A 24912-nucleotide genomic window follows, 5' to 3' on the forward strand; every position below is an offset into this window, starting at 1 on the left:
ATAGCCTTATTGCTTCCCTTTAACTCTTTACTAGCTACCCAAATTGCCAGCACATGTGCTAGCCTACGGCTAATTGATGACCGTTTCTGGTTTATACTAGCCTGTCCACACAGAGGTCATTAGACACGAAGCAACTGCACTGCCCGTTTATTATAGTCACTGTCCTCGAGATAAGTGTTTTATATTCACTGTCTTACTCGTCTTGAAATTTTACGTGTACGGGTGAATTTCCTAACTCTTATCACAGTTCATACCGTTAGCAATCGGTTGTTTTCTTCGCATTAAACGGAAGTGAAATTAATCATAGTAGGATATATTATTCGTCATGCTTTATTCGTCATGGAATAGTTCGTGGAACTAGAGAGTTTTTAATACGTCGAATGCAGGTAATTTGCGCTGTTTAGAATGAAACAGTTTGCCTTTGGGACAGTCTGACCAACCGCAACGACGTAAGGAAACCCCATGAAAATAGATCACTAAGTCTGGAAGGTGAAAAATTTCTCAGAACTTATATTCTGCATTTCTCTTGTTTTTCAGCTCGATCGGATTCTTCTGTTTGATTTTTTTTTTTAATTTTCGTATCACCACCAGCACCACCACTACTGCTACGAGTACTGAGCGGAGAGACAGAAAGCGTTTTACATCGTGGCAAAAATAATTCGTAGATACGTGCAGAAGCTATTCTCGCATGAACTGTACTCTCGGATGCTAATCACAAATACAAGATTTCACAGAAGCTCCAAGTCACAGAAGCGATTCCTACTTCAAGACCAATGTCCGTCACAATGATTCACGAAAAGCAGTGTCTCCTCGAAATATTTCAGAACGACACGGCCTTGAGAGATACGCAAAACACAGATCCAAGTACTCACCTTGAAAAGGAGCGGATGGCACCAATGAGTGTCGAACCTGTAAACAATGGAAAAAAAGAATCAAATATTGTACTACTTCAAGGAGCAAAGCTGCTTTAGTCGCCAGTTGCATGCAACATGTTATCGACATGCGTACTGCAAGCGATGTGCTTTATGTGTAATTTGCTTTTGTGTCAAGCACTAACATGCAAATCCTTGTAAGGTGTAAATACAGCTTCGTTTGGCAACCTCTAAAGTAGCAGGTACATGCAATTCAGATGCAGGAACTTCCTCATCGCTTTTCTGACAAGAAGAGAAAATGTGTTCAAATGTGTGTGAAATCTTATGGCACTTAACTGCTAAGGTCATCAGTCCCTAAGCTTACACACTACTTAACCTAAATTATCCTAAAGACAAACACACACACCCATGCCCGAGGGAGGACTCGAACCTCCGCCGGGAGCAGCCGCACAGTCCATGACTGCAGCGCCTGAGACCGCTCGGCTAATCCCGCGCGGCTGACAAGAAGAGAGTTTTCATTATTGTTTATGCCATCGCTTATAACTCGAAATATTTTTCTGGAGGCCAGTTCTATTACTATGCACTGTTCTACTCAGCATTATTTGAAGCAACACATGGCGCAAGTTTCCATGTGCATAGGATAATAAAAACACGTAATATATGCAGCCATATCACCACCTGTTGCATGATTGTTGAAATAGCCGTATGGGTTACTAAGTGTGTGTCAAATCGGACAGTTATTCGATATCTAACAGGGACGCCTAGCGTAGCCATGAAACGTCAGCGAACGTTGTGTGACAGTTTTTTCCCCATGACGTGATGTATCACCTCTAGATGTTTCATGCAAAGACTTTGAAACACAGTGTAAAGATATTAGCTAGAACAGTGTTAACATCATTCTCAGTGTATTCCACTGGAAATTGACTGACTAGATCAAGACAAAGAGGGTGCGAAGTGTTGCCGATTTCATCGACCTTGTGACCCATACCCACTTCTTGCGGTAATTGTCGTCACTACGGAGGGGACTTGGCGCTACTAGTTCGAATCGGCATAGGACAGGCAACTATGACAGTCTCTGTTAACAGTTGTCTGCACCACATACAATGGACTTCCAATGACACACATCATCATCGCAGCAAATTATTCCCGAAGGAGCGTTTCCTACAAATTTCCAGTTGCTTTACAATGAAGTATGCTTTCGTCAACTGCGATTACTATGAAGGCGAATGAACTTCTCGATTGTATTTACTGTTCTTTTTATACCGTGCATGCTGTAGTGAAACGGTTTGCATGTGTCTCCAATGGCACAAGTGAGTCAATCAGTTCCGCCGAAAGACGTATAATGGATGTGACTTTCTTTCTTTTGTAGACTGTGCAGCTTGTTATGATTTGCACCTCTTGTCGAAAATGGTCAATGCGTATTATCCTTGGGCGCCCAACGGCCTTCGTCCACTTGACAGACGTCTACATTTGTTTCCTGTCCTATACTCAGCTGTCTTCTTCTGATTTTCGTTTGCGCTGTCGGACAAGTTCTTTTTTCACTGTAACGCATATCTAAATTCTCTACGTCTTCATCATTATCATAAGACACTGGAAGCAACGCCGTGTTTATGTACCCAGCCCTCCCTATCCCTAGCCATCTCCGTCATCTAGCTGCAGTTGCTGCAGTTCATTTCACTGATAATACTTTGTAATGTTTTTTCGCCAGTATTTTTCCACCTAATATTTTTTATGGAACTGTTTTGTCGAACATGGTGTCCAATAAATTTAGTTTATCTCTCTAATCTCTTAGTGTCTGCTCATCAGATTTTCTTTCAGACTAAGACTTTTTGTGGCTCGTCCCCAGAGTCACATTTCTAGTGCTTCAATTTTTTTCTGCTTCTACCGCAAAGTATTTCTATTAACATGTGTGACAGGTTTCGACGCCTTTACGCACTGTCATCGGATCTAAAAACGAGGGAACAGTGTGCGGATAGGACAAACCGGCCGCGTTCGGGATGGAAATAAATTACTGTGTTATTAACAGTACTGCTGCCGCTACATCCCACTGATGACATCACGATTTCAGAGAAAGCCACAGATTTACAAAATTACATTACAGTCAGTCTCGTTCCTTCGGAGTACTGCAATTGAATATATTTTACGAACAAGCATTTCTCGTTTTTGCCGTCCTAAGCGTACTGCAAATTACCACACTTTTTCACCAGATGCGTTTCGCTTTATTGATAAATCGTTGTCAATGTGAAAAGGAACAGAAAACGCCCATATTACGATGACTATTGCTCCCTCCTTCCGTTGCCAGCAGAAGACTGAAGTTGATAACCTGTAAGCAGTTTCATTACTGAAGTTTTTACGGCTTCTATAAGCCAATTTTATCTTTAATTGCATTTGTTTTCTATTTGGGCTTTAACTTCGTTAAACTCTCTACAACAGGTAACATCACAAAGATTCCATTGTGGCTGTGTATGTTTAGTATTCCACCACAAACAAAGAAACGTTGAAGTAATTTTTCATCAGCTAAACATCTAGAACGAGAATGAGACGAAACGGTATGCAGGTGCAGCAGCTGATTGCATTTTTAAATTTTGTTATCTGATGAACACACGTCTACGACGGTTGCGTTGAAGTAATAAATACGAAGGGCAGTCAGTAAATAATGTAAGACTTTTTCTTGGCCAATTTCGGTTGAAAAACTACGGAATTGGTTGTACAGTATCCTGAAATATTCCTGCTTCATCCCCTGTAGTTTCATGAAGTTCCTATAGGTGGTGGCACTGTATGTAGCCCTCAAAATGTTGTCTGCAGTGGAGGTGCGTTCTAAGGAGATAACTGTCATCGAGTTTCTTTTGGTGAAAAACTAGAGCAATACAGATATTCATAGGCGCTTGCAGAATATATATGGAGACCCGGCAGTGAACAAAAGCATGGTGAGTCGTTGAGCGAGGCGTCCGCCACTCGCGAACAAGGCGCGCAAACCTATCCGCTATCCCGCGTGCTGGCTGGCCGCATACAGCTTGTGATTCCTGCAGCGTTGTTTTCTTTCTTATCCAGCCTACAGCCAGGATCACCTCCCGACTTCCATCTGTGGCCGAAGAAGGATGGAGTACGCGGATGATATTACCGAGACAGCAGGACGCTGGCTCCGACGTCTATGAGTAGAGTGGTACCATGCAGGCATATAGGTTCTCCCAGTGAAGAGGCGTAAGGCTGTCGCACTGAAAGGCGATTATGTTGAAAAATAAGGGTTTGTAGCCAAAAGAATGTTGAGTAATACTGTACATTTCGAAACCGGAATAAAACCAATTCGCCTCCAGTTAAAAAATGTGTTTCATTACTTATTGAACGCCCTTCGTATCTAGGACAAACATTAAAGTTTACACAGCTTCTCACGGCGCACATCGTCTCCATGCGAACAGAGTGTGTGTGTGTGTGTGTGTGTGTGTGTGTGTGTGTGTGTGTGTGTCACTTAGGGTGGTGATTGGGGAAACGGCTGACAGTTGTGCCAAGTAGCAGCGGACCGCCCCACCGGAGCGTTGCTGCGATCGGTCAAAGGTCAGCGTCAAAGTACATGGCAGCGCCCTCCGGGGGCCGGACGGATTGGTTCGCTACCGGTCACGACACGGCAGTTGCAATGCTCCACAGCTCCCACATCTGACAGGACTGTTCACCCGGACAAACCCTCATTGGGGAATTCGCCGTAGTTCCGCCACGAGTATAAATAAACGAGATTGGCCGAATCGATATGCAGCGTAATTAGACTTACCTCGCAAAGCGAATTGTACTTTTCATTTGAAATTAATTAACCGGGCAAAATAATTACAGGAACAGTGCATTTCTAGCACCGCCCTCTATCAGAATCAGTAGAGGACTATTTCCTATTTCGCAGACAAAGGATTTTAATTTAGCAAACACTTGTTTCTTCGATGCAGAAGCTACACAGTGAAGGAAATAAAAAAAATATCAGAATTACAGTAAAACTACTTCCAAAGAAAGTATGTAAAACGAGTCCGCAGTTTCGAATGTGGTGGTTTTCCTGTGTACTCCCTGTAACTTAAGAGTAATTCACTTGCAGAGTAATCATGTGGATGAAGCTGTAGATCTCCAGCGTTTTCCTCCGAATGTGAAAATATGTTGTTGCTGATCACCCACACAGGGACAAATGATCATTGTAATAAAATACCTCTGAGCTCACTCGGAAACATTTAAGTGTTTGTTTTTTCCGTGCGCTGCTAGAGAGTGGAACGGTAGAGAAATAGAGTGAAAGTGGTTCGATGAACCCTCTACCATTGGGGAACTGCATAGTAATCACGTAGATGTAGATCTAATTTTGCCATTTTTGCGTGACTGCAATGAACTCTGAATTCACAATGTAAATATAAAAGCACTGACAGCAAAACAAAAATGAAGTAATTTTGAAGTTTAGCTTCTCTTTGAGAGGTCTTTAGAGGGAGACTACTAGCTCAAATCAGCATAGTGAAATAAATCAGCAGCTGTCTTCCCAAAAACCGAGCGATGTGGCGCAGTGGTTAGCACACCGGACTCTCATTCGGGAGGACGACGGTTCAAACCCGCATCCAGCCATCCTGATTTAGGTTTTCCGTGATTTCCCTAAATCGCTTCAGAGAAATGCCGGGATGGTTTCTCTGAAAGAGCACGGTCGACTTCCTTCCTCATCCTTCCCTAAAACTCATAGTGACAAGATACTTATCTAAATCACGAAAATCTTTAACTAACAAAAGGAACGATCTGCCGAGACGAAGGGGGAAGAAAGAGCGGGAAAACGTTGTGAATAAGTAACATTTTTCCTTTGGCAGAGCAGTAGAACCCTAACGTTTTAAGGATTACCAACAGAAGAACTGGAATTACCGAGATAATCGTTTCAGTCATAAACTAATCACTTTTAAGCTTACACGTAGATAACTAAGTCTGCAGCCCTTTCTTTCATAGATGAAGTAGTTCCATGTATTTAACGCTACAGTTATCCTACGAGCTATAGTAGAGTAAGATGTTAGACTACGACTAAAACGACGATATAAGCGTCGTATGAACTGTATAGAGAACTGAAATGTCACTGCTTGCGCATTTACTTAAAAACGATATGAAACAAAACTCTTAGAAACAGGAATTCGTAAATGCTCAGGCAACGGAACGATAAAGAAATACCTCATAACAGCTGAATGTGACTCAGAAGGTAGAACCGAGTGACAATTATCGCATGCCATATTCTTCCATTTGTGCTCAGAAAAAATCCGGAACAAACGTGCTTTTCGTTGACAGTTTATCACTCATTTCGAAAACTAAAAGTTGCAATTAGAATTTAACAGTTAAACTAAAACTCTAGGGAACCGAGAACTTAACATAGACCCCATGGGGAGACTATATGGAATGGTTCAAATGGTTCAAATGGCCCTGAGCACTATGGGACTTAACATCTACGGTCATCAGTCCCCTAGAACTTAGAACTACTTAAACCTAACTAACATAAGGACATCACACAACACCCAGTCATCACGAAGCAGAGAAAATCCCTGACCCCGCCGGGAATCGAACCCGGGAACCCGGGCGCGGGAAGCGAGAACGCCACCGCACGACCACGAGCTGCGGACTATATGGAATGCATAGCACAAGACGAAGATGAGAAAATTAGGGAAACTTCAAGTATCTTCGAAGTCTTGGACAAAAAGGGAAAAAAGTGATAATATTAAGTAGGCAGACGGGCCAGGTCTAATAGGAGTGTTCGCGCTATATGGTAATCTCTGACTGCAGTCTACTCTCATCCTTCTTACCTCTGGTCATTTAACTGCGAGTATCTGCCAGATACCTTAACTTTGGTCTATATAGGTCGCTCTAACATGTAAGTTATGAGAGTATGCTCTCTAGTTTCCCTTAGAGCAGGGATATGCCGGTTAATAACACAACCATTGTATGACTGATTTCAGGAACGTTCCTAAAATTTCTTCTAGAACAGACCCACTAGTGACGAGACAAAGAAAGTAAGACATATGTAGGCAAAGCCGTCGTTAATAACAGTATGGAGACACAGAAAGTGGAATGCATACGGAGAGAAGAAGGCAGGATACTGGAGTGCTCAGATACACTAAGAGATGAGTGTAGGTGGCAACATTCATCGGTCTTGTTTTTTGGGAAATGGCACTTCACTTATAATTTTTTAGAAACGTAAATGTCATTGGACAGACTCCAAGAGATGGAAAAGGCGTGCTCGACACAATACGTGGGACGTACAGGTTTGCCTGTAATGGATAAGTAAATGTGCGTTTGCCTAATGAACACAGCCGAGGCAGAAAATACGTCTAAAGAAATATTTGTTTGAAGAATCTAGAATGTAAAACTTATTTGGTCGCAGTGTTGTCTCGACGAAGTCTTCTGTGGATGTGCTCTTACGCCAACTCTAAATCACTAACGCCGCAGGCTGCAATAGACGTTTCCTGTTGTAGGCAACGTTTGCTTTCGTGCTCCATCTTCCTACAGGTACCAGTCCGCTGAAAGCGCCCGCCGTAGTGACTGGGAGGAACGACTGGCAGTTAATAACTGCTGTCGCGCAAAGCAACGGACCAACTGTCACTGAAACTGCTCGACAGTGATCGATTCCCTCTCGCAATTGCTGTGGCTCGACCGCTGAAACAACTGACGGTCAGGTTGCGACTGCCAGGTGTGGTATATAGCGTGCGCGGTAGGGCCCGCATCTTACTTCCGTTATCATGTCGAAGAAACGGCAACAACAATGATCGTCTAGTAAAGGACGTGTTTTGTATGATCACAAGCACAAAGACTTCAGAAAGGTGTTTCGCAAGGGTGACGTATGGAGATCATTTTTCCGAGCTTCGATTATGCTGTTAAAGCCGTATCCTTTTGGCACAGCCATAGCAGCTCTACGACTCGATGCACACGAGTGATTCATCATTCCAAGCTCGCAGTGTCATTTCCTGGCGCGTTTTAGCAATACACGTGAAATAGTGGATCCACACATTACTGAGGTGAAGCTGCCGACTTGCCGCGAGGACGCACAGAGAGGCTCGTGCTGTCAACAGTTGTTGCTTCGCAGCAATCTAGAGGGTTGCCGCGAAGCAGCAATCGCCGTGGGAGAATTGGACTGTGCACACGAGTTCGCAACATTAACACACTGCTGTCTGATCCCGGGTTTACTCTTGTTTCTCCAGCCTTCCTTTACTGAAGGATCTCGATGTAACTCGTGTTTTCTGCACACTATCGGTGGACGCAACCTGCCGTGATACATTTTAATATTTCGTCGATTTGTATTTTTAAACCAGTACTCAACGTATCAAACTTTCTTGCCTTCATGTCCCTTTCTCATACAGCATTTTCACTGTATTTCGATAATTCGTATTGTTGCTTTTCCCGTCTTGAAGTTCCTCCACCTTTAAGAGATTGACCTATTCGTAAAACGGAAGGAAATCGACTGAAATATTTCAGAGGTTTTTAACGATGACGTCCCTGGTGAGAAGGAAGAACCGTATGACGGTGTGAATGAATGAAACTTCCTGGCAGATTGAAACTGTTTGCCGGACCGAGACTCGAACTCTGGCCTTTGCCTTTCACGGCCAAGTGCTCTACCATCTGAGCTACCCAAGCACGACTGACGCGCCGTCCTCACAGCCTTACTTCTGCCAGTACCTCGTCTCCTACCTTCCAAACTTTACAGAAGCTCTGCTTGGGTAGCTCAGATGGTAGAGCACTTGCCCGCGAAAGGCAAAAGTCCCGAATTCGAGTCCCGGCCCGGCACACAGTTTTAATCTGCCGGGAAGTTTCATATCAGCGCACACTCCGCTGCAGAGCGAAAATCTCATTCTGGTGTGAATGAATGTTTTCATGGTTTCGAGGACGATTCCACTGATGGTGGCATTAGAATTGTTTGGAAGCAAGAAGTAGCAGTGTTTTAAAGTGATTCCGACAATAACAAGTCTTGGCAGAAATAACACATTTAATTGCAACGGTAACCGGTTTCGGTCAGAATGTGACGATCTTCAGACCATTTATACTATGATGGTAGACGCTGGCGGTGAACGGGGCGGGTGTCGTGGCTTCAAGAGCTGTCTGTTGTGCAGTCTGGCACCTCAACGGTGAAAATGAGTATGAGAAGCTATGCTTTTTTACGAAAATAGGAACAAGCAATGACAATAGCGTTTATTACTGACCGAAGCAAAATTCAGCGTGAATGTTCTTGCCAAACATTACTTGTGGTAAATTCTGTACACACCCGGAAACTGAAATAATACTCAAGACACAGATTTGTTTGCTAGAGAAAGTAGAGGGTGTTTCAAAACGAATAATAGGAGCAGTGGCGGATACATATGGGGCGGGGGGGGGGGGGCGTAGGGCGCACGCCCTCTCTCCCCTTGCGGGGTCACCTGCATTGCCATCCGCGCCGCCCACTACCAGTCTGTCCGCACGCTATTCTTTCGCTTCCTTCGTCAGTCGACTCGACTGAATCGAATTATTGAGTAGTTGTACTTTCCTATGTACCATTATCATTTATAATTCAACATACTTTTGCCATCACAACTACTGAATCATGACGGTACTGATCTGACACACAAATTGAATCGGTGCTTAGCTGACCTACGGTTCTTTGAAGAACAATCACTCATTCTGATTAAAAAGAAATTAATGGGAGAGATTCTTCAATACAAGCAAACGAGTATAAATGCAATTAATGACCGTGATTCTGTTATGCAAGCGTTATCTGTTTGACCTAGATCTATCCTACTTTGCACACACTGTACAAAATATATGCTTCTCTATCTGCATCTGTAGCTACAGTAGAAATACGTTTTTCAACATCGTGGCGTACATGGCTGAGGTCGACAATGAAGGAGGATCGACTTAATGGCTTAGCTCTGTTGAACACTCACGCTGACACTGATTGTCCTATTGACGATGTAATTAACCAATTTGCCAAGAAGAAGAGGCGCATAGGTTTCATCATTTCAGGAAGAGAACCACAGTTTTAACTTTTTTATATCATAAGACGGCATTGTCTTGTATATGTGTATAATCAGTTTAAATAAAACTTTCTTAAACTTTGCATGTGACTTGATTATTTTTTATTACGGTAAAAGTAAAGGTAGCTCAAGATATCTTTAGAGCCCCCTCCTTGAGGTTTTTCTGTAACCGCCACTGTAGGGGTTTTACAGCTTTGTAACATTTATTACAATTATAAATAATACATCAAATGGAAGAGGAACTCAAACAGTCAGTATGTAACACTCAATTCTTAGTTATGGCATTCTTTTTTTGGAAACAAATGCACAAAATATGAACACAATTTTCTAACTCCGGAGAAGATCCACAAGAATAATAACCAATGTATATTCATTTTGACATTTTCGCAACTGAAATAACTTTATTTAAGTAGTGTGTCAGCCTAGGGACCGATGACCTCGGCACTTTGGTCCCATAGGAACTTGCCACAAATTTCCAATTTCCGTGCGCAATGTGCAGCTTACTCAGAAATTTAGAACCCGGACTCGGGACAGTCTATAGATTAAAGACGTCATAGACAGTCGCAAGGTGGTTGGCAACTGATTTACAAGCACAGTAAAGGGCCTTACGCACCAACCAAAATATTGGACGTGTGTAGCGATGTTAGCCATCCGACGAACCAACTTTTCATATCGGGCGGTTGGTCGGGTATGAGCATGTGACAGCCGACCGCCCCACCACGTCACCTCACCCCTGCAACCATTACCGCCTCCAAATTTCGCTGGTGTAGGCTAGTGTGCCAATCACTTGACTGACGTTCGTCAGGTGTCTGTACGCCGGAAATATACTCGCACAACAGTAAAATGACAAAGAAGACTGAGTCAGAGTGATAGCCTTAAATTGATATAATTATTGGAAAAGTAGAGAGAGAGACAGCTGATGCCTTCGGGATATTAATTGTGAGGAGGAATAGAGAAGTAACACCGACTACCTAGTTGCAAATCTACACAGTTCAGTCCAGAGGCCACACGCGAACGGCATATAGAAGAGAACTGAGAATTTTACAGTAGAAACGCCAATCTGATTACAATGAACAGTAGGCAATAGTGTCGTAAATGTCTGATACATATTAGGACTGTTTCATTATGGTCAGCAGCTCCGAAAAGCATGTTTCATCCATTCTAGGATATTTGCGAAAACGTCATTCGCTCCCACTCTCTTTAGTAAAATGGTGTGCGCGATTTTTTTTCTTTGCATAAGCCACTTCTTTGTCCACAGCTTTCTCTCGGCATTTCTTGGCGTTGTAAACCCCCAAACCAGCGAAGGCAATTCCCAGTTTCGCTTCAGCAACATCTCGTGGACCTTAAGCTCAGTGAGCTTTCTGTAAGCATTTCGCTAGCAGCGATATGAGCAGCGATACGAGCAGCGCTGCAATCGCTGAGGGAAGTTGGTCGAGGCTTGTGGAGGCTGAACGTAAACTGGTCGGTTCGTCAGTTGGTCGCAACGTGGGCATAGCGCATAGAGGCCCGCACTTCGAGTAGTCTATTTTGACTAGTGAATCGGTCGTGTAAAACGGGCTTAACTGCCAGTCTGCGGTCTCGAGCAGCCCAGCTGAGGTTGGCGCCGCACGTGGCCGCCGGCTGGCAGCTGGCTTGCACGGGCCGGGCGCGTGGCTCTGCGCAACAGCCGCGGGCCCCCTTGACCTACGTCACCGCTGGGCAACCCGCCACGCCCACAGCATCGCACCTCAGGCTCAGCGCTCTCAATGGCCAACGGGACCCTGCGCCGTACGCACGACCTTCGCCACCATTCTGATCGCTCGTCCTTCCGCTGCTTTTACAGCAAGCTGGCGAGTCTTGACTCGCATTCGGCAGGACGGCGGTTCAAATCCCCGCACGTAATGTTTCTTTGAAAAGACAAGCCGACATCCTTCTCTGTTCTTCCTCCATTCGAGTTTGAGCTTCGTCACTAACGACCGATTCGTCGACGGGACTTTAACCACTAGTCTTCCTTACTTAGGCATGACAGAGCAGGTCGAGCTCTGTGGCTGCGAATTACTTCAAGAAATACAGCAACCAGCCATTATGCATATAGGGCGCTCAGAAATTCCCGTTACAAACTTCTAGGACTTGCAGAGGGGAGAGAGTATATAATATTTTGAACAGGAAGGAAGAGAGGAAGGAAGATTGGATTTCCGTCGACGTCGAGGCCATTGGAGCACAAGCTCTGTGTCAGGGACGTAGAAGGAAATCGGCCGTGCCCTTTGAAAGGAACCGTCCTGGCATTTGCTTATAGCGACTTAAGAGGAATCACGGAAAACCTCAATCTGGATGGCCGGGTTTGACCCGCCGTCCTCCCGAATGCGAGTCCACTGCGCCTCCTCGCTCGGTTTCTGAATAGCAACCCACGTCGGGACACACACCGTTTCCATCCTTGGGTGGCTTCAAGGCAGATGTTCAACTCATCCACTTCTGCTTGAGGAATTTGATTGGGCATAACGCAATACAGTTATTAGGTAACAACTCGAAAGGAAACATAACAGAACATCCACTTATCATTTAAGCACATTTGTTTGTATTAACACTTAAACATTATGTGTATATGAAACTTTCTGGCAGATTAAAACTGTGTGCCGGACCGAGACTCGAACTCGGGACTTTTGCCCTCGAGTCTCGGTCCGGCACACAGTTTTAATCTGCCAGAAAGTTTCATATCAGCGCACACTAAGGTGAAGAGTGAAAATCTCATTCTGGATTATATGTTTACATTACTCAAAAAAACCTAGAATACTGTTTGTACAGAAGAGTATTGATGCATTACGACAGCGGCCCGATGTGGCGACCACCAACGTTGTTACAGACATTGCACGTACAAAGCAATATTCAGGTACACCCTCTCCATCCCAGCTGCTCTCTCTTCGGTTTCTGGTGCTTCGGCCGCGAAGTGGCCGCACGGTTTGAGGCGCCATGTCACGGATTGCGCAGCCCCACCCGCCGGAGGTTAGTGCTCACTCGGACGTAAGTGCGTGGGCGTGTGGGCGCGTGCAAGTCTAGGGACCGATGACCTCAGCAGTTTGGTCCCTTAGGAATTCACAGACATTTGAACAATGCGGCCTGAACTCGTTCCAGTAGATCTTCCTCTGTCTGTACAGGAGCCTCATGAATTAAATTTTGCCTACGATTCCAAGAGGGCGCATATGATCTCGGCGGCCTGTCCATCTTTCACTATATCGTCCATTGAGATGTCTCCGTATCGGACGTGAGAAGTGACGTGGTCCAACATCATGGTGAAGTATCTGCTGACGGACATTCAGTGACACAGCTTCCAAGGCCGGCTCCAATAAATTTTGCACTAAGATCACGTATGCAGCGCCAGTTGGGTTCAGTGGAAGCGGACGTGATACACATTTGAACGGAATCTGTCGTAAACGTAAACTGTACGTTTCCGGTTGTGGGCTCCTATTCAAAATAATTATGTACCCACACCCGTCTACAAGTCCTGAAGTTTGTAGTGGGAATTTCCGGAGACTCACAGCTGTATTTATGTCAAGATGCGCTACAGCTTTTAGACCCGTTCAACAGACATGAAACATTCATATCCTCATCAGTACTACGCTTTTGTAGACTCAATCGCACAGGACAGCGGCAGCGTTCAGAAACTACGTTGAAATCCCGGAACACGACTTGGCATGAAAAAGTAACAATCTTCCATCAATTTCCTCCTGCTGCATACGAGTTCAGCTAGTGGACAACATGGAAATACTGCCGCAGCAGTTTTCCATTTCGTTACAATCATCTGGCAATTTTTTTAATCATCTTTGACGACCTTGCCAGACAAGAGTCAAAGTGGTGCTGACTGTTTACGATAAAAAGTTCATGCTGATCGAGTACAACGGTCTAAATCTGTAGACAGTATGACACGGCAGCCAGTGACACCCTTGGGGCTTCGTGGCCTAGCAAAGTACTCATTTTCAGAGTACAACATTATAATCTCCACCAAATTCCGGCAAACTTATTGTATCTTCACTTATAGAAATAGTGTACTTTTATACGATATTGCAGTGCCTGTGTCATCTCGAATTACAATTCAATATTCCTTGGGACATGCGTGCATGTTCGCATTTGCGAATATGGACAATCATCAACTGTGTAACGGAATGACAATGAAAATTGGTGCCGGATGGGGACTAAAACCAGGATTTCCCCTGTTATCGCGAGCGGTCGCCTTACCATTAGGGTGTCCGAGCACCCCAACTTCCATATGTCGTCAACGTCAACGTCAACCATTTCATGTAAATGCACTGCAATCTCCCCATTACCCGCCGACACTGGACAAGCGATTTCAAAGTAAAACGTCCCCCCTGTACGGGAATACACATGTTGTAGACACATGGAAGTTTGGGTCGTGCCGTGAGTCTTACTCGGATAAGGCGTCGCTCGCGATAAGTGGGAAATGTGTGTTCTAGTCCCGGTCCAGCAGAAATTTCCAAGTCGTCATTCCATTATACAGCTGATAGCTGTCCACATTCGCGGCTGCGAATACCTTTAATGTATAGTGTATTTTTGCCTGATTAGCAAGATACTGGTTTTGGTGTAACATTCATTCTTAAAATCAGCGAGAAACTATACACAGCAGCTAATCATCATAAGACGAACAGCATCTCAAGCTGCAGAAGTATATAGATGCTGGTATAGGCTAGATAAATAATCCACATGAATATGAGAGAGTTAAATCCAAGTAATCTGACAGTCCATAACGCAACAAATGAACTTTTAATTCCGGAGGAACAATATTCACAGCTGGCAATTCCGGTAGGTTTGATCAATATACGGCAATATCGTTTGTTTCTTCGGAACGACATCGACAGTATCATATACTCTTACTCCATGAGACAATGCGTAGACTTTTGACGTCTAATTCAACATAATGACGCACCATCTCGTGACAACACACCGGCCATCTGGCTTTGACCTGACTACCTACAGGTCAGATGGCATCGCTTTAGCGACCTTCCTTAACCGATTCTATTTGTTGCTTCGTACCTGACACAAATGCTAAGTTATCCCTTCGATTTTTCTGTCTCGCACTTACCTCTTCAACGCAGTTTACACCTTCGTTCAAATGCTGCGTCGAAACTGTAGGCACCCTGAGATGGTTCTCATTATGAAATCGCGCTCCGGGGGATCAGTGTTCGAATCCCCGTCCAGCCATTTAGATGTAGGTTTCGTAACTCGCTTGAAGTAAACACCGGTATGCAATATCGAAAAAGGCCACGGTCGACTTCCGGTTTTGCCTTCATTCGTAGAGGCTAGTACGCCATTTTTAAAAATTGCGTCCTCCACTGAACGTTATTCCACAATCTTGAAACACTGATGTTGAAATCAACCTATCGGCAGAAATAAGTCTTAATTTTTATATACTTTTACTCCAAATCGGGAGAAATATTGGTGAGAATATGTTAAGGATTTTCGTGTTCTACCCTCATGAACCATGGACCTTGCCGTTGGTGGGGAGGCTTGCGTGCCTCAGCGATACAGATAGCCGTACCGTAGGTGCAACCACAACGGAGGGGTATTTGTTGAAAGGCCAGACAAACGTGTGGTTCCTGAAGAGGGGCAGCAGCCTTTTCAGTAGTCGCAAGGGCAACAGTCTGGATGATTGACTGATCTGGCCTTGTAACAATAACCAAAACGGCCTTGCTGTGCTGGTACTGCGAACGGCTGAAAGCAAGGGGAAACTACAGCCGTAATTTTTCCCGAGGGCACGCAGCTTAACTGTATGATTAAATGATGATGGCGTCCTTTTGGGTAAAATATTCCGGAGGTAAAATAGTCCCCCATTCGGATCTCCGGGCGGGGACTACTCAAGAGGATGTCGTTATCAGGAGAAAGAAAACTGGCGTTCTACGGATCGGAGCGTGGAATGTCAGATCCCTTAATCGGGCAGGTAGGTTAGAAAATTTAAAAAGGGAAATAGAGAGGTTAAAGTTAGATATAGTGGGAATTAGTGAAGTTCGGTGGCAGGAGGAACAAGACTTCTGGTCAGGTGACTACAGGGTTATAAACACCAAATCAAATAGGGGTAATGCAGGAGTAGGTTTAATAATGAATAGGAAAATAGGAATGCGGGTAAGCTACTACAAACAGCATAGTGAACGCATTATTGTGGCCAAGATAGATACGAAGCCCACACCTACTACAATAGTACAAGTTTATATGCCAACTAGCTCTGCAGATGACGAAGAAATTGAAGAAATGTATGATGAAATAAAAGAAATTATTCAGATAGTGAAGGGAGACGAAAATTTAATAGTCATGGGTGACTGGAATTCGAGTGTAGGAAAAGGGAGAGAAGGAAACGTAGTAGGTGAATATGGATTGGGGCTAAGAAATGAAAGAGGAAGCCGCCTGGTAGAATTTTGCACAGAGCACAACATAATCATAGCTAACACTTGGTTTAAGAATCATGAAAGAAGGTTGTATACATGGAAGAACCCTGGAGATACTAAAAGGTATCAGATAGATTATATAATGGTAAGACAGAGATTTAGGAACCAGGTTTTAAATTGTAAGACATTTCCAGGGGCAGATGTGGACTCTGACCACAATCTATTGGTTATGACCTGTAGATTAAAACTGAAGAAACTGCAAAAAGGTGGGAATTTAAGGAGATGGGACCTGGATAAACTGAAAGAACCAGAGGTTGTACAGAGTTTCAGGGAGAGCATAAGGGAACAATTGACAGGAATGGGGGAAAGAAATACAGTAGAAGAAGAATGGGTAGCTTTGAGGGATGAAGTAGTGAAGGCAGCAGAGGATCAAGTAGGTAAAAGGACAAGGGCTAGTAGAAATCCTTGGGTAACAGAAGAAATATTGAATTTAATTGATGAAAGGAGAAAATATAAAAATGCAGTAAATGAAGCAGGCAAAAAGGAATACAAACGTCTCAAAAATGATATCGACAGGAAGTGCAAAATGGCTAAGCAGGGATGGCTTGAGGAGAAATGTAAGGATGTAGAGGCTTATCTCACTAGGGGTAAGATAGATACTGCCTACAGGAAAATTAAAGAGACCTTTGGAAATAAGAGAACCACTTGTATGAATATCAAGAGCTCAGATGGAAACCCAGTTCTAAGCAAAGAAGGGAAAGCAGAAAGGTGGAAGGAGTATATAGAGGGTCTATACAAGGGCGATGTACTTGAGGACAATATTATGGAAATGGAAGAGGATGTAGATGAAGATGAAATGGGAGATACGATACTGCGTGAAGAGTTTGACAGAGCTCTGAAAGACCTGAATCGAAACAAGGCCCCGGGAGTAGACAACATTCCACTGGAACTACTGACGGCCTTGGGAGAGCCAGTCCTGACAAAACTCTACCATCTGTTGAGCAAGATGTATGAAACAGGCGAAATACCCTCAGACTTCAAGAAGAATATAATAATTCCAATCCCAAAGAAAGCAGGTGTTGACAGATGTGAAAATTACCGAACAATCAGTTTAATAAGCCACAGCTGCAAAATACTAACACGAATTCTTTACAGACGAATGGAAAAACTGGTAGAAGCCGACCTCGGGGAAGATCAGTTTGGATTCCGTAGAAACACTGGAACACGTGAGGCAATACTGACCTTACGACTTATCTTAGAAGAAAGATTAAGGAAAGGCAAACCTACGTTTCTAGCATTTGTAGACTTAGAGAAAGCGTTTGACAATGTTGACTGGAATACTCTCTTTCAAATTCTAAAGGTGGCAGGGGTAAAATACAGGGAGCGAAAGGCTATTTACAATTTGTACTGAAACCAGATGGCAGTTATAAGAGTCGAGGGGCACGAAAGGGAAGCAGTGGTTGGGAAGGGAGTGAGACAGGGTTGTAGCCTCTCCCCGATGTTATTCAATCTGTATATTGAGCAAGCAGTAAAGGAAACAAAAGAAAAATTCGGAGAAGAAATAAAAACTTTGAGGTTCGCCGATGACATTGTGATTCTGTCAGAGACAGCAAAGGACTTAGAAGAGAAGTTGAATGGAATGGACAGTGTCTTGAAAGGAGGATATAAGATGAACATCAACAAAAGCAAAACGAGGATAATGGAATGTAGTCGAATTAAGTCGGGTGATGCTGAGGGAATTAGATTAGGAAATGAGACACTTAAAGTAGTAAAGGAGTTTTGCTATTTGGGGAGAAAAATAACTGATGATGGTCGAAGTAGAGAGGATATAAAATGTAGACTGGCAATGGCAAGGAAAGCGTTTCTGAAGAAGAGAAATTTGTTAACATCGAGTATAGATTTAAGTGTCAGGAAGTCATTTCTGAACGTATTTGTATGAAGGGTAGCCATGTATGGAAGTGAAACATGGACGATAAATAGTTCAGACAAGAAGAGAATAGAAGCATTCGAAATGTGGTGCTACAGAAGAATGCTGAAGATAAGGTGGGTAGATCACGTAACTAATGAGGAGGTATTGGTTCAAATGGCTCTGAGCACTATGGGACTCAACTGCTGAGGTCATTAGTCCCCTAGAACTTACAACTAGTTAAACCTAACTAACCTAAGGACATCACAAACATCCATGCCCGAGGCAGGATTCGAACCTGCGACCGTAGCGGTCTTGCGGTTCCAGACTGCAGCGCCTTTAACCGCACGGCCACTTCGACCGGCCGAGGAGGTATTGAATAGGATTGGGGAGAAGAGAAGTTTGTGGCACAACTTGACTAGAAGAAGGGATCGGTTGGTAGGACATGTTTTGAGGCATCAAGGGATCACCAATTTAGTATTGGAGGGCAACGTGGAGGGTAAAAATCGTAGAGGGAGACCAAAGAGATGAATACACTAAGCAGATTCAGAAGGATGTAGGTTGCAGTAGGTACTGGGAGATGAAGAGGCTTGCACAGGATAGAGTAGCATGGAGAGCTGCATCAAACCAGTCTCAGGACTGAAGACCACAACAACAACACCGCGAAGAAGCTAGGAAGTCGTGTAGGGATGTTTATATTGTGAGTACATTATCCTCGTCATGATATGATCATCAGAGTTAATAGCGTATCTGCTATAATGAGTCGTTAAAATGTAGGAACAGACTCAAATCACTACTACTGAGAAAGAATCACGGATTAAGTTCTTTTCTTCAAGCGATACAAGATACAGCGGCTTATGTTGCACGTAATCTGTATACACACTCCTCTCGTACACATATGCACCGTGTACGACACCCTAAAACTTACACGAACGAAGGTGTCCTGCCAATGAAACAAAATCTTATGTTTATGGAGCTAGCACAAACGTTCCTAGAGCTTTAACAGTTTTTCCTAAATGAAATCCGTAAATGTTTTTGACAAATGGCTTTGTAAGTGTATGCTGTACGAGAAATTTGAGTGCCGACGAAGATGAGGCCTTTAACTGACTGCACACGAAACGCAATTTTACGCAGAAATTTGCGGCAGTTATACCTGAGACACCTTCCATGACCAACACATAATTTTGCGGCTCCCTTTTGAAGACTTAGGCGCTAGTCACGACGGTACTAGAGATGGATCGTAGCCTCGAGAGTACTTTAAATTCGTAGGTGCTAAAGTGTACAGTTGAAGTATGTGATGTGACACTGGATTCAATAGAGCAATATATTAAACTTGTTTTAGAAACGCAATGGCAAAACAGCAACACACTTTTCTCAAGCACTTACAAATAAAATTTGACTTCAACTGTGTTAGGTATAGAAGTACCATCTATTGGCGATATTTGAAAATTTGTGCCGGGTCGGGACTCGAACCCGGATTTCCCGCTTATCAAAAGCGGACGCTTTAACTATTAGGGCCGATCTAAACTTCCGCAAGTCACTTGTCGATATCCGTATACCACTGTCTCGTCCAGTCGTCATTAAATGCTCTCAGCTATACTCTGTATTCCCGCATCAATGAGAATATGACTGTGGTATATGGATGCAGAGTGACTTACGAAAATTTGGTTCGGTCCTGGCAGTGTGCACGAATAACCTATGGTTAAAGCGACCGCTCGCGATAAGTGTGAAGTCTGGGTTCAAGTCCCGATACGGCACAAATTTTTATGTCACCAATAGGCAGTACATCTATACCTAATGCAGCTGAGGCCCAGTTACTCGCATTCTTCGAATTTGTTTCGAAGTAATTTCGAACGGCTGTCTATCGTGGACACTGTCTGTTCATGCAGGTAATTTTCTCAAACACCTCCTCGTCAAGACGCGATTCCTGAAACTTTTTATAATAATGGTCGTTTGTAGTACGTACTTACAACCATTTACGTGATTGTGAGTTATAGGTTACATTACAAAACTGTCAGAGAAAACATGTAATGTAGAAAAACCTACAAAGATGAAGAGTGGAAGCAAGAAAGGGAGAAATTAGGAAGAAACAGAACCTGGTGGTTACAAAATCAGTTCAAGAGTGATGTATTCAGACGTCCAGGTCTGCAAAGTCATCACAAAAATAAATAAAATCTTGTTAATGAAGCAAAAGAAATGCCGACCCTAACTATGGACAGAGGTTATGGTCATATATATGATACACTGCGAAAGCAAAACAAATCAGAACCGCACTTACCACGAGTGGGTAGAAAGCGAGCGAACAGCCGACGACGACTACGTCCTGAGCTCGTAGTATTACATTCATATACCCGGCTGCGAGAGTGCGGTGGAGAGGGGAGTTGCGTAACGCCATATTAGTCAGCTATTCTCCGTCTCACAGTAAAGACTCCGCTGTCCTCAAGACCAGGGGGCCCGTACAAGACGTCACGCAAGTACAAGGGCACGCCCGTCAGCCGGCCTCCCGTGATGTCACGCAAGTTGCAACAGATACGCGCCACTTGCATCACCACGAAGCTATCAATTCACACCTGCTGCATCACGATTCTGTACGGCCGCTCATTGGTCAGTAGTTTTTTGAAGAGGCTATAGCAGCCGAAACAACACGACCCTTCTATTCATTTCCCTTCTTCCCCCTCTTCCTTAAACGGCTCTATTTGGGAGAAAAGGGCCCTAAAATAGTCACGCCTATATACGCGTTCAGCCCTGCTACCCCATATTTCTTCAGCTCTTAATTTTTCGTAGGAAACAGTTACTTTACATGATGCAGCTAACCGCAAGTGTCTCTCTCTCTCTCTCTCTCTCTCTCTCTCTCTCGCACACACGCACGCTTTTATGTGGACACCCTATCTACTACGTGTAACTGAGATCTATAGTTTAACTAAAGAGCTGAGGTTTCTCCAAGGCAATGTGTCATCAAAAATGATGTACGGTATTACTCGCAACAACGGCCCACAATCTGATTATTACATGCACAATGTCTGGCAATCAAGTCTCACGGGAGACTTATTAGCATCCACAGAGTTACGTATTCGATATTTTCACCCGAAATGAAAAGGAAATGGAACGTAATCCGTTCCCCATTTTTTACGACACGGGACAGTTACATCCCTTGATGGAGCATGTGCCTTCTTTCGCCGCATTTACAGGCTAAGCAGTCATTTATACTCTTTGTCCACTTTTTTGCTAAGTCAGGATATGTCTATGAAAAGCTACGCAGCTGTAGCGCTCTCTCAGGCTGAACAAGGGTCCAAGAGAAGAAGGGCACCTAGCACAGAGTTATCTACAGCTGACTCTGCGGAATGATGAGTAACTTTCAGGCAGCTGGATGCGAACAGATGTTTGCAGCGCAACTGCCTTATTACACCATGAACGAATGCTTAGAGCCAGTTTCTAATGAATTGCACGTCGAAGAAACCTTTAAACTATTCCCTTGCATCGTCGACTCTCTAAACAGCGCCATGTATCTAATGGTAGCATAAATTCTAGACTGCGTAGACTACAGTTGCAACACGCTCCCCTTCACGTTTCATCAGAACTGTTAGCAGCGGCCTGTAGTAGTAACATTTACGGCGCAGTACACTTCCACACAAACACAAGTTAGCATACCGTGATAAGGGAACCTAGTACACGCGGTAAATCAAACTTAATACTTCTGAGTGTTTCGTAACTGTGTGGAAAGAGTTGAGGAATGGCGTCTTTAATTCATTTTTTTATGAAAATGTTTCCTGCGTTGTGTGTTCTATGGCAAGGAAAGCATTACTGTTTGGTTAGGACCGTACACCCGTATTATGAGCTTCCAGATTTCTAACCATCGGCAAAACAGAAATTTCTTCCCTTCAAATCTCAGGATATGATATCCCTTAGTTTACTTGATGAAAACTTCCGTGGTGTCTTTCTCGCTTTCATCTTGTTCCTACAATGCGAAAACTATCGCTATTTTCTCTCTCTCTCTCTCTCTCTCTCTCTCTCTCTCTCTCTCTCTCTCGTTGCGATTTTGATCTTACGAAATCACTTCTTCTTCTTCTTCTTCCTCCTCCTAATGTCGTCACTTTGTTTATCCACACCCGATTTCCATGCTCCGAAGACAGGCTAACGCATTGAACAATTCTAAATTTTTATTATTTTCGGCTAGGAGACCAACGCACTAAGCATTCATATCTAGCCCATTTGTTCTCATATTAGTATAAGATTTTCGAATCTCTTTCACTTTATATTGCCGAAGATTTTCTGTAAGCCAGAAAATGTCGTGAAACTACTACTGTTTCTTTTTTCTCCCTTCCACTACCAAGAAAACCGTGCGGTTTCCTTGGTTAGTGTCATCTTTCTACCACCACTGTCGCCAACCAGGCCTTTTTCCACTTTTCTTTCGGCTCTTCTACAGTAATTTAGAAATTTTCAAGGTTGAAATGCTATGGTTTCGTCTGATATGGGACGTTTCGTGAATCTCAGGTTCACACATTGCGTGAAGGGGGAGACGAGAGAGATACCCTTCGCCAGGCCTAGGGCTCCACCTATGGGGTGCATTATTGAAACCTATGCGTATGAGGCATGAAACTGAACGTGAACCATGATTGCAGTAGCTCTGTTAGAAAACAGTGCAGCCTTGCTGCCTTGGCATTGCTGATCGTCTCTTTCGAACTTTTACTAGTTTATGACTCACGGTGCAACGAAAATTCAGTTTTTAATAACAAGGTAGTGGGGGTTAAAGTTCGTATATTTGCTTTTGCCAAACATTTTTTTAAACGAAATTGCAGCAACATATCTATTAGGCGTGAATACCTATTTCGGCAACATTGTGTGAAAGATTCGTTGTTATCTAGTTATTGGACGAGTAATATAAAATTTCCCTAAATATAATTTTGCGTAATCTTGCCCCATGCTGTGGGTCAAGAGTACCCAATGCGCGGTAACTAAAGAAAATAAAAGGAAAAATTAAGAACTATTAACTTTTTCAGCAATTTCAAAAAGTAAATGTAAATGATCTGAGAGCAACGCGGAAAAAAAAGATTTATCGATGGAAATGCAGTACTGTACTATTGCTTGTTCTGCCACCAATGAGGAAGTTTTCGTGAATCGCCAGAGGTGCCCAATACCCACGCCCGTTTTAAGACTTTTCTTTAGGCTCCTCTGAAAACCCGGTAGAGCTTTGGATGCTTGCCGTGCTGAGCTCCCATTATCAATTACGTCAATACCTTGATGGTAGAGCGGCTCTGTTAACGGCTGTCCAGCTGATGTTCTCGGGCGGTCGAAAGAAAAACTGCAGAAATGTTTATTTACGTTCTCTAAGGTGAATAACGAAGCAGCAAAGGAACATAAACAAAAAAAATTCTTCAATACGCTAGAAGGGACTACACAATATAATGTACAGGTTATGGGGTAAAAGCACGCCTTGCGAAGTTTTACCCAATAACACCTGCGTACTTTTACCCAGTTCTGCTATTATCTTCCGGCAGTCAACAGATAACACACAACTGAAGCCGTGGAGCTCGAGGAGCATATTGGAAGTTATTGGAAGTCTATAGCTGCCAGTTCCGCTACTGAGTATCTAATTTTTAAATAGATTTACGTTCACCTAACAATCAAAACTATACAAATATTACATCGAAAACGTACAGAAGTGTCTTAACGCATTTTTTCCAGCTGTAAGCGTTAGACTGCCTCGAAATTCTAGGAGACAACTGAAGAGATGACGAATACGCTGCCTTACGAGGTATTGGTGAACTTTTGCTCTACGGACCTCAAAACTTTATGGGTTCTCTTGCCCCCATGCATATTTTTACCGCCACCGATCCCACATGGATTCAAAAACTAACACGTTAAACGCAGACTCGCTATATTATCAACATCAGATTCGCCAAAGTTCTATTTGTTTGTGTCTTAAGAATTCTGGAAAATTACAATTATGCTTTGTTCCTTTTTTATTAGTGTTTTTCAAAATGGCTCTGAGCACCATGGGACTTGCTTCTATTGTCTTCCTGTGATCTTACCTGATGGGGAGCCGGCCGCGGTGGTCTAGCGGTTCAGGCGCTCAGTCCGGAGCCGCGCGACTGCTACGGTCGCAGGTTCGAATCCTGCCTCGGACATGGATGTGTGTTATGTCCTTAGGTTAGTTAGGTTTAAGTAGTTCTAAGTTCTAGGGGACTGATGACCAGAGATGTTAAGTCCCATAGTGCTCAAAGCCATTTGAACCATTTTGAACCTGATGGGGATCCCAGACACTAGATTAGTACTCAACAGTTGATAGCCTAAGTGTTTTGTATGAGGTCTCCTGTATAGATGTTTTCCCATACCCGACATTACGTACTTCTTCCATTTCGTGTCAAATGGTTCAAATGGCTCTGAGCACTATGGGACTCAACATCTGAGGTCATCAGTGCCCTAGAACTTAGAACTACTTAAACCTAACTAACCTAAGGACATCACACACATCCATGCCTGAGGCAGGATTCGAACCTGCGACCGTAGCGTCCGCGCGGTTCCAGACTGTAGCGCCTAGAACCGCTCGGCAGTGTTTTTCACTTTCAAGCTGATGGCCTAAGTTTACGTTACACGAAACAAACTCAGTAACCGAAAGTGTCAGCGTTTAAAATCTTCTGTTTTAAGGTGATGGAGGAGCGAAAGTTGTAAAATACTGTTTACTGTTGTTTTTTAGAACCAGCTACTATTACGGCAGATTACAAAATTTAATGTTTCATATTATTACGGAAATGTGATTGTTCAAAGTTCTAAATAACTGCTTGAAC

General features: G+C 43.5%; 1 protein-coding gene across 3 annotated transcripts in view; it reads right to left on the reverse strand.

The window, feature by feature from the left end:
* Positions 1-24912, reverse strand: part of LOC124594586 (sodium-dependent phosphate transporter 2) — a 333885-nt gene that overhangs the window by 191551 nt on the left and 117422 nt on the right. For 2 of the 3 annotated variants that reach the window (XM_047132958.1, XM_047132957.1), the window contains exon 2: positions 873-909. The gene's annotated coding sequence lies outside the window, so the exon portion shown is untranslated. Of the gene's footprint in view, positions 1-872; positions 910-20405; positions 20430-24912 lie in introns of those variants that run through there. The other variant, XM_047132959.1, reaches the window with a different exon arrangement.

This window comes from Schistocerca americana, chromosome 2 (genome assembly GCF_021461395.2).
Source record: "Schistocerca americana isolate TAMUIC-IGC-003095 chromosome 2, iqSchAmer2.1, whole genome shotgun sequence".
In the NCBI taxonomy this organism is placed as follows: domain Eukaryota; kingdom Metazoa; phylum Arthropoda; class Insecta; order Orthoptera; family Acrididae; genus Schistocerca; species Schistocerca americana.